This window comes from Oncorhynchus mykiss, chromosome 28, assembly GCF_013265735.2.
Source record: "Oncorhynchus mykiss isolate Arlee chromosome 28, USDA_OmykA_1.1, whole genome shotgun sequence".
NCBI lineage: Eukaryota > Metazoa > Chordata > Actinopteri > Salmoniformes > Salmonidae > Oncorhynchus > Oncorhynchus mykiss.
The window spans coordinates 22,116,498-22,126,963 of record NC_048592.1 but is presented as its reverse complement, the minus strand read 5'-3'; the positions used below and the strand labels follow the sequence as shown (position 1 = coordinate 22,126,963).

The 10,466-nt window shown below is 39.5% G+C and overlaps 1 protein-coding gene across 3 annotated transcripts in view; it reads left to right on the top strand.

Moving 5' to 3' along the window:
- The first annotated feature begins 1,662 nt into the window (after window positions 1-1,662).
- Window positions 1,663-10,466, top strand: part of tnr (tenascin R (restrictin, janusin)) — a 159,007-nt gene continuing 150,203 nt past the window's right edge. For all 3 annotated transcript variants that reach the window (XM_021589506.2, XM_021589507.2, XM_021589505.2), the window contains exon 1: window positions 1,663-1,964. The gene's annotated coding sequence lies outside the window, so the exon portion shown is untranslated. The remainder of the gene's footprint in view (window positions 1,965-10,466) is intronic.

The window sequence follows — 10,466 nt, the reverse complement described above, 5'->3', positions numbered from 1 at the left end:
ACAGGAATGGAAGACCCAGAGTTACCTCTGCTGCAGAGGACAAGTTCATTAGAGTTAACTGCATGTCAGATTGCAGCCCAAATAAATCCTTCACAGAGTTCAAATAACAGACACATCTTAACATAAACTGTTCAGAGGAGACTGCGTGAATCAGGCCTTCATGGTTGAATTGCTGCAAGGAACACCACTAAAGGACACCAATAAGAAGAAGATACTTGCTTGGGCCAAGAAACACCAGCAATAGACATTAGACTGGTGGAAATCTATCCTTTGGTCTAATGAGTCCAAATTCGATTTTATTTCCAACCGCCGTGTCTTTGTGAGACGCAGAGTAGGTGAACGGATGATCTCTGCATGTGTGGTTCTCACCGTGAAGCATGGAGGAGGAGGTGTGATGGTGTGGGGGTGCTTTGCTGGATACGCCATCCCATCTGGTTTGTGCTTAGTGGGACTATACTTTTGTTTTTCAACAGGTCAATGACCCAAAACACAACTCCAGGCTGTGTAAGGGCTATTTGATCAAGGAGAGTGGTGGAGTGCTGCATCAGATGACCTTGCCTCCACAATCACCCGACTTCAACCCAATTGATATGGTTTGGAATGAGTTGGACCGCAGAGTGAAGGAAAAGAAGTCAACAAGTGCTCAGTATATGTGTGAACTCCTTCACGACTGTTGGAAAAGCATTCCTCATTAAGCTTGTTGAGAGAATGCCAAGAGTGTGCAAAGCTGTCATCAAGGCAAAGGTGGCTACTTTGAAGAAACTTAAATATAAAATAGATTTTGATTTGTTTAACACTGTTTTGGTTACTACATGATTCCACATGTGTTATTTCATTGTTTTGATATCTTCACCATTATTCTACGGTGTAGAAAGATACTTACAAAATAAAGAAACTCTTGAATGAGTAGGTGTGTTCAAACTTTTGACTGATACTGTACATTTTTGCCAACACAACCAGCTAAACAGCCTCTTTCAGCAAAAATTGTTTTGGAATTACATTTCTAGCTAATAGACTATGAGTTTTATATTTCCTCTTCCAATTATAATGTAGGGAGGTCAGAATAATGAATAACTATCTACCAAATCTATTCTTTTTTAAATGTTGATTACTTCTTCCATTATAATACACCTGATGATAGGACAATACGTGTTTATTTTTTTAAAGTAGACTAAAAAGTGTGACTATCTATGATCCCCTGCTACCAACTGGATTATTCTAGATGATAAGTGGAGTTTTCCTTTAAACCTCATCACATTCAGATACTATCAGAATTGTGTAAAACCAGTCAGGTAGAAGCATCAATGAGTGCTTGTTCACCTTCATGTGTGTATAGTTATTTGGTTATGATTGCCTGCTGAAACATTAATTCACATCTCTGTTACATACAGTATATTTTCTTGAAGGTAGGGGTCCTGCTGCCTGCTGACCGCCCAGGTTGCACCTTGTTCTTCAGAGGCATCATACACTTGCCCAGGCACCCTCCTCCCTCCTGCCTCCTGCCTCCCCTCCCCTTCTCGATGTGTACTGAGCTGGGACAATCACAGTGAGATTGCTACAAGTAGTGTCTGGAACGCCCACTAGGGGCTGCACTAGTAGAGGAACAGCACAGAGAGTTCAATACAGCACAACAAGAGAGAGCGAGTCAGAGAGCGAGAGGCAGAGAGCGAGTCAGAGAGCGAGAGGCAGAGAGCGAGTCAGAGAGCGAGCGGGGGAGAGAGAGAGCAAAAGCGAGGAGCACACATTGCTTCCCCATTGCAGCTGTGAGAGGCAGGGAGAGAGGAGAGCTCTCATCTGATCAGCAGTAGTAACAATACAGGGCTACATACATACTTGGCTGAAAGATCAATACAGTCTGCAAAAGATGCTAGGAGAGTGAGAGAGAAGCCTCTTGGAGATCAGTGTACAGCGAGAGAAAGGGACCGGCACCAGAGGGAAGAGAGAGATAAACCGAGGGAAATCGGGTAAGTTAGACTGCATGTTTAAAAAAAATTAAATTGATGTCAGGTATAGCTTTGTTCCTGGCGGGGGTTTGGTTGACGGGGGCAAGATAACAAATATATCAATCAAAACATTATCCTGCTGAGCAGAGGGGACACAACAATATCCAGCTAATGACTTCTCAGCAGGGACTAAACAGCAGACAACATCAGGAAACTAAACCCCTCTAATATTGTTAGAAACAGTTTCATCAAGCGCTAGAGCAATTTCATGTTACATTAATTGATACTGATACAATTTCACAGGACAATGAGTACTCCAAAAGTAATGCAAAAGTACTGCAGACTTTAATGGCAAGCACATTTCATATCACAACAAAATCAGTACTCTTAAAAACGTTTTTTTTAAATGTACACCTAGTATATGGTTCCGTATCTAGTTACTCTGTATTTCACTGGAAAAATTAAATAAAAACAAAAAAATAATCTTTATCATTACTTAACCTTTTCTAACAATAAATGACATGTTCAATTGATCACATAATGTAGCATGCATTGTATAGATAGGGTTATAGGGTATAGATTTATTCAGTGTGCCGAGTATACAATTTGAAACAAACCCATAACCGACTTGTTTCGGAGGAACACTATCAGTGTCCCTAATTTCCCCTACATATTCAAGTGTCTCAACTAGCCAATGTCACACTGGGTTCTGAGGCTTGTGAATGGGTCACTTAGCAAGAAAATATGGGGTTGTCATTAATGTCAACAACAAGAAATATCAAAGGAACTTACTGTTTCACCTGCTGTGTACGTGTGAAAAGTGGTGGTGTGTCATATCATACAACTCCGTTCTTTTAAGTTCTGTTTTTACTGCAGACCCCTTAACCACCAGGTCACTGAGTCTTGATCACATTGTTGTCTGAAACTAAACCACTGCTATCATTGTATTTTAGTTTTATTTCCCCAGATCAAATCTAAGCCAAGTATTATTGCTGTTGACTAAGAAAATGGCTGTGTATATACATCCAATCATTTCTTTAATGTTGTGTCAGATAAGGATGATATAGTGTGGTTTATATCTCCAGAAATAATATGTTTATCTCATGGTATTCTTTTTTGGGAAACATTTAGCTATATATCTGGTGTTCCTCTAGACAGCATCACCCAGTGAAGGTTACTGTCATATATCTCATGTGTCTAATTGGTCAAAGTCAGCTGAACATATTGTCCATGGACCAGAGAGTCGGAGGTTTGCTGTTAGATATTAGCATGATGTTAACATCTGGTGAGGGGGTGTCCTAGGGCATACTCTTTTGGATGATTTACAGTCTGTACAGAAATCTCACACCATTGCAAAATAACTCTGTTGGTCCACTCTGTGTTGTGATTGTGAGATATAATTTGGTTAATTTTAGTCACCACCTTTGAGTTGTGTCTGATGTTTATGTATGCTGAAAGAGTCTGGCGGTGTAGAGTAGTATTCTTCTGTTCTGAGATATCGTTTGGTTAATTTTAGGCACCACCTTCATGCTGTGTGCAATGTGGATATAGGCTGGCTGTGAGTCTGGAGGTAGAAAGGAATCAGTCTTAGGATTCATCATACCTCCCAGCCTCTCAATTCCCTTCTCCCCTGTGACCCTGTGTCATTAGCATGAGCCATGCTTTCAAAGGTTCCCTAAGTCTGAAAATGTAGATAACATTCTCTCTATTTCATCTACTAAGTAGATCCATCCATCCATAAAGTGTGACTTCGGTTAGAAGCTAGCTTGCTAACCATACAGTGATCAATGAATGTGTGTAAAATGGCTCAAAATCACAAGGCATAATATGTCTGTGCTATATGTTAAGAGAATTGATAGAAAAACATCGTAACCTATTCCTTGTGGACTTTTGTTCATTAATAACGCTTAGAAATAGACTCATTCATTAGGTTAGGTTAAAAATATTGACATCATTAAGTGGTGCTCTCTCTTTTTTGCCTCAGCTTGTTTCATTACTCTAGAGCTCAGGACGGTTTCTTTTTGTTCTCTATGTGAATAATTAATATTTACCAGTGTGCCAATGGGTAGCCAAACAACAAGATGATGTTAGTCTATGTGGTCATTAATCATTGACATAATATTTAAATCCTGGGGATTTAGTTCCCTGTTGCGCCCAGCGGTGATTTTGTTAGAGAAGTTTCCCCATTACTCCTCATTATTCTGCATTCAAATGGAGGTATTTCATTCATTTGTATCATCAATCAAATAATGTAGTCAGACAAACAGAGCTGCCAAAACACTGTTCAGGTGTACATAATACCAATAGCCAGATCCACCTAAATCTGTACCATTGTGTTTCTCTCTGGCCACTGTAATAAAGAAACTGACAGTGTGATGAACAGCTTCTTGCAAAAGAAATGCAACTGAGGACTTCTGAACAGTCTCTGGTTTCCTCCATCATGCTATCCCATTTCAAGCTTATTTTAGGACAATATTATTACACTTACAATCAAAGGTCATTAGCTAATGACAGTGGATGCATGCAATGCACAATGATGATACAGTATAGAGATGCTGCTATGTGGTTTCTCTAGATTATTCTACCAGTCTTCCACATATCCCTTTGGGGTCACCATGGTCCGTTCTGTCATATTCTCAATCTGTTTGATGAATGCTCTGTAGACCCTGCACTGATTTGTCTGCACCACACACAGAAAAAGCCACACAAGCATTTCCATTTCCCAAAATCAAAGTATAGAAAACAGAAAATAATGAAACACACAAACTCATGTTCATGCAAATCTTCCTACCTATGCAACCCTCTGTTTCCCTGGCGAGAGATAGAGTAAGAGCCCATTTGAAATGTACAATGTTACTTATTATCATGCACCCGTGGTAGCATGGCTTTTTTCTCATCACCAGTGGGGGAGTTAAAGTGCATTGGCTTGCAGTGGTGCCAGGCTTCTATTCTGGCCTGTGGAGAAAAGCTCTGGAGACAATCCTCTGGCACAACAAAGCACTAGTGTTGAACTTAGACCATGCCTGTCTTCATTAATGTTTATGATGAATATATTAACTATGAAGATCTTATTACACTGTTTCGGTTTGGCTGCCCAAGGCAGGCTGCATACAGTAGTAGCGTTCTCTGTGTGTCCTCTATTCGAAAGTCTGCATGCTCTTTGAGCACCGAAATGATACCAGACTCAGATAAATGTTAAGTGACAGTGGGCGAGCAACAAGTCAGCAGTTTGGTGGTCAGGAGTCTTATCCGGCAAGATAGACTCCGACTACCTACAGTTTGCTTTGAATTGCAGTGCAGGCCAGAGAAAATCAGCAATCGATGGAGGGCTAAAAAATCCCAGTTATATACTGCTCAGTGACAAAGAACGTTTGTCTTATCAGCTCTGTTTGATCATGCCTGAGCTAACCAGGCGATTGATTGTGCCATAAACCTGAAGGAAATGGGGAGAAAAAAAAAAGCATAAATCAAATATGATTTCCAATAGCTGGACAGGAGCTTTGGATTAGCTTTAATTCTCCTCGGATTCACAACAGTATATTACTGCTTGTGTCGACAGAAAACCCAGAGAACACTTAAACTGAACCGCAATAAAAAGTTAAGAAGGATGAGGATGAATGAAGACCATCCATCTTTCAGCTAATAATCATTTGAAACATAGGCCCTCTTTAATTATTTTCGCTATTTCGTTAGGACACTTCTTAGACCAGATCACTAAAAGTATAGTATGTGGACTTGTTCTCTTTATATTTGTTAAGGTGTTTTGTTTTATTTGATCTTCACAACAGTCATGGGATTTGTTCATCATCCCCAGTTGGGTATAATTTCTGCTTCTCTGATCCAGGTGTAGCATTATACTATAGGGTGCTTCAAATAAATCATTTTGTAAGGAAGAAACAGTACAGTATCTCTTTAACAAGCATTTGCCTTACGGGTCTCTGAGGTTATTTTTATCCACATTTTCTCCTCCCAACGTTAGGGAACGAGGAGGGCCATGCTAATGACTTCTTATTAGTGGGATGAGAGCAGTGGCGTAATGCAGTGTCTCTGGTCAGAGTTCGCCCCCCCCCACCTTCCCTAAAAATCAAAATGAATTGAATGCGTTAGCCAGCCAGCCACTCACAAAGTATAGACTTCCGATTGCTGTCCAAATTGCGACATGACTATGCATCTGCATATCGAATTGATGATGGACTTTCTGTGGTGCCAGGGCATGTAGCCTATAGCTTTGCTTTAGCTAATACACCAATGTTTATTGGTAGGCATATTTGGTCGTGATTTTCTCATGTTAAGCCTAACATTTCACAATGCTATACAGTGCATTCGAAAATTATTCAGATCTCTTAACTTAAAAAATGTATAGCTTTATTCTAAAATGTAATAAATAAAAATTATCCCTCATCAATCTACACGTAATACCCCATAACGAAAATAGGTTTTTAGAAAACATTTATTACAAATAAAAAACAGAAATACCTTATTTACATAAGCATGACCCTTTGCCATGAGACTTGAAATTGAGCTCAGGTGCAGCCTGTTTCCATTGATCATCCTTGAGATGTTTCTACAACTTGAGTGGAGTCCACCTGTGGTAAATTCAATTGATTGGACATGATTTGGAAAGGCTCACACCTGTTTATATCAGGTCTCACAGTGCATGTCAGAGCAGAAACCAAGCCATGAGATCAAAAGAATCGTCCCTAGAGTTCTGAGACAGAATTGTGTCGGGGCACAAATCTGGGGAAAGGTACCAAAACATTTCTGCAGCATTGAAGGTCCCCAAGGACACAGTGACCTCCATTCTTAAATGGAACAAGTTTGGAACCACCAAGACTCTTCCTAGAACTGACCACATGGCCAAACTGAGCAATCGGGGTAGAAGGGCCTTGGTCATGGAGGTGACCAAGAACCTGACGGTCATGGAGGTGACCAAGAACCTGACGGTCAATCTGACAGAGCTCCAGAGTATCTCGGTGGGAGATGGGAGAACCTTCCAGAAGGACAACCATTTCTGCAGCACTCCACCAATCAGGCCTTCATGGTAGAGTGGTCAGACGGAAGCCACTCCTCAGTAAAAGGAGTTTTCCAAAAGGAACCTAAAGGACTCTCAGACCATGACAAACAAGATTCTGTGGTCTGATGAAACCAAGATTGAACTCTTAAGGCCTGAATGCCAAGCGTCACGTCTGGAGGAAACCAGGCACCACTCATCACCTGGCCAACACATCCCGACAATAAAGCATGGTGGTGGCAGCATCATGCTGCGTGGCTGTTTTTCATCGGAAGGGACTGGGAGACTAGTCAGGATCGAGGGGAAAGATGAACGTAGCAAAGTACAGAGAGATCCTTGACGAAAGCCTTCTCCAGAGCACTCAGGACCTCAGACTGGGACAACGGTTCACCTTCCAACAGGACAATGACCCTAAGCACACAGCCAAGACAACGCAGGAGTGGCTTTGGAACAAGTCACTGAGTTTGAAGGTAGGCCTTGAAATACATCCACAAGTACACCTCCAATTGACTCAAATGATGTCATTTAGCCTATCAGAAGCTTCTAAAGCCATGACATCATTTTCTGGAATTTTCCAAGCTGTTTAAAGGCACAGTCAACTTAGTGTATGTAAACTTCTGACCCACTGGAATTGTGATACCGTGAATTCTAAGTGAAATAATCTGTCTATAAACAATTGTTGTAAAAAGGTATTGTGTCATGCACAAAGTGGATGTCCTAACCGATTGTCAAAACTATAGTTTATTAACCAGAAATTTGTAGAGTGGTTAAAAAAAGAGTTTTAATGACTCCAACCTAAGTGTATGTATACTTCCGACTTCAACTGTAAATGTGATTAGTTAAAAAAAATGTTTAATACATTTGAAAACATTTCTAAAATACTGTTTTTGTTTTGTCGTTGTGGGGTATTGTGTGTAGATTGATTAGAGAAAAAACAATTTCATCAATTATTTAATAAGGCTGTAACGTTAAAAAAAGTGAAGTATTCTGAATTATTTTCTATTGCACTGTACAGTACATGGTGTTACAGGGCGTCCATTTAGACTCCTGGCTTGCCTCAATAATGTAATTACTTGTTCAGTAATTGAAGTTTGAAATTCAAATATTGCAGATAAAAAAATATATTTTCTTTTCAACAGCATATTAATCAGCAGCCATTTAAAAAAAAAAAGATATATATACAACTGTCCTGTATAGCCTACCTGAACCAGCATGACAAGAGCTTTCCTTGTGCTATCATCTCCCAGCTTGGATAGAAGGTTGTTGTGTGCAAAACCAATCAATTAATGCCAATCTCAATTGGTTTTCTATGGAGAGGCCTATAGTAGGTACAGTAAGGCGTCGTCTTGCATTTTTGTGTCAAATGTTTTCATTACGGCCTATTGCTCTATATTGCAGGCCGACTGTTTTCTATACTGAGTATTGTCATTTATCTCAATCTCTTTATTCATAGACTCATTAACGGACACTCTTACTGACAGTTGTGGCTGCCTTGCGTGATGTATTGTTGTCTCTACCTTCTTGCCCTTTGTGCTGTTGTCTGTGCCCAATAATGTTTGTACCATGTTTTGTGCTGCTACCATGTTGTGTTGCTACCATGTTGTTGTCATGTTGTGTTGCTACCATGCTGTGTTGTCATATGTTGCTGCCATGCTATTTTGTTGTCTTTAGGTCTCTCTTTATGTAGTGTTGTGTTGTCTCTCTTGTCGTGATGTGTGTTTTGTCCTATATTTTTATTTAATTTATTCTTCATTTTAATCCCAGCCCCCATCCCTGCAGGAGGCCTTTTGCCTTTTGGTAGGCCGTCATTGTAAATAAGAATTTGTTCTTAACTGACTTGCCTAGTTAAATAAAGGTTCAATAAATAATAACCCAAAAAATAATATTGACAACCCAGACTGTCTTTCCTGAGACATTGTGCATCATGTGTCCATTGCGCTGCACATAATTTAAACGTAGTCTTGAATGATGCATTACAAGATATACCAGAGATAAGGGACTGTTTATATTGCAACCACACAACTAAACCGCCAGTTCACCAGTATGAACCAAATCACAAACCGCTTTTTTTAGTTTGAGCCCTCAAGAACTGTTGTCCACTTAAGATGATCATCTGTTTGCATCTGCTGTCCAGTATCAGTACGACCTGTCCCAGAGCTTCCTATACAGTTAATCTCTTTCCTTAACGTGTTGAGGGCAGCAATTAAGGAGAATGTGAGAGGCTTAGCTAAAGATGTTGCAGAACTTCGGTATTTGAAGCACCACTCCCTTCTGCCTGGTTTCCCTGATGTTGCTAAAGCAATCAAGATGTTTTTAACCATCCCTTTAACTGTCACTTTTGCAGAGAGATCATTTTCTAAATGAATCTCATAAAGAACTACCTAAGAAGCATTAGGCTCTCGTTCTGATATGCGCTTTTGAACACCTGAGTAAGGTAAACTCATTGCACTGGTGGTGTCTTAGTCTTTACCACAGCATTTGTTTACCGATATCCCCTTACTTTCAATGATTTCTTTTTCAAGGCCTGAAGCACTTCGACCAGTCACATTCTTGAAGCCCAAGAAACAGGTACTTATTTTGCTAGTAGATTTGGAAATTAAAAAGGGTTATGAATTACTTTTTGGAGGGTTACTGTCAAAATTATTTATTAAATGAAGAAAAAATATACAGATGTCAGACAGGCGCATGGGGCCCCAAGAGCTTGTGTGTGTCCGTTACAATTTCTTTCCACAGCATCCATGCATCTGTTATGCTGGTCTATTCTGTGTATAGCTTCTGCCAAAGGTTTCCAACTCTTAAACTTCTCTGAATCAAACCCATCTTTAAAAAGTTCTTAGGGATAGCCTCCTTTTTTCAATTTTATCCTAAAATGACAAACAAACAAGGATATGCATTTTCTTGGTACCATTTGAAAGGAAACACTTTGAAGTTTGTGGAAATGTGAATTGAATGTAGGAGAATATAACACAATAGATCTGGTAGGAGAAAATACAATGAAAAAAAAAAGTTTTTTTTCCTACCACCATCTTTGAAATGCAACAAAGGTCCCACATCTAGCCATCACTGTTTGTAATTTCGATTTTCTTAGATGCAATTTTCTTAGATGCAAGAGACACCTGAGCCGAAGGGTAAATATGTTTTGGGTGTTTAGTATCTTTCTCTTCATATCTGTATTGCAGTTTCAGATGCTGCTTCCTAATAGTGTGTAGATAAAACGCCTTCATTAAGTATTCACACCCCTTAACATTTTCCACATTTTGTTTTGCTACAACCTGCATGTAAAATTACGTTTAGATTTTTTTTGTGTCGTTGCCCTACACACAATACCCTATAATATCAAAGTGGAATTATGTTTTTACAAGTGAATAGAAAATGAAAGCTGAAAATGTTTTGAGTCAATAAGTATTTAACCCCTTTGTTATGGCAAGCCTAAATACGTTCAGGAGTAAACATTTGCTTAACAAGCCAAATAATAAGTTGCAATAATAGTGTTGACTACCTCATGAAATGAC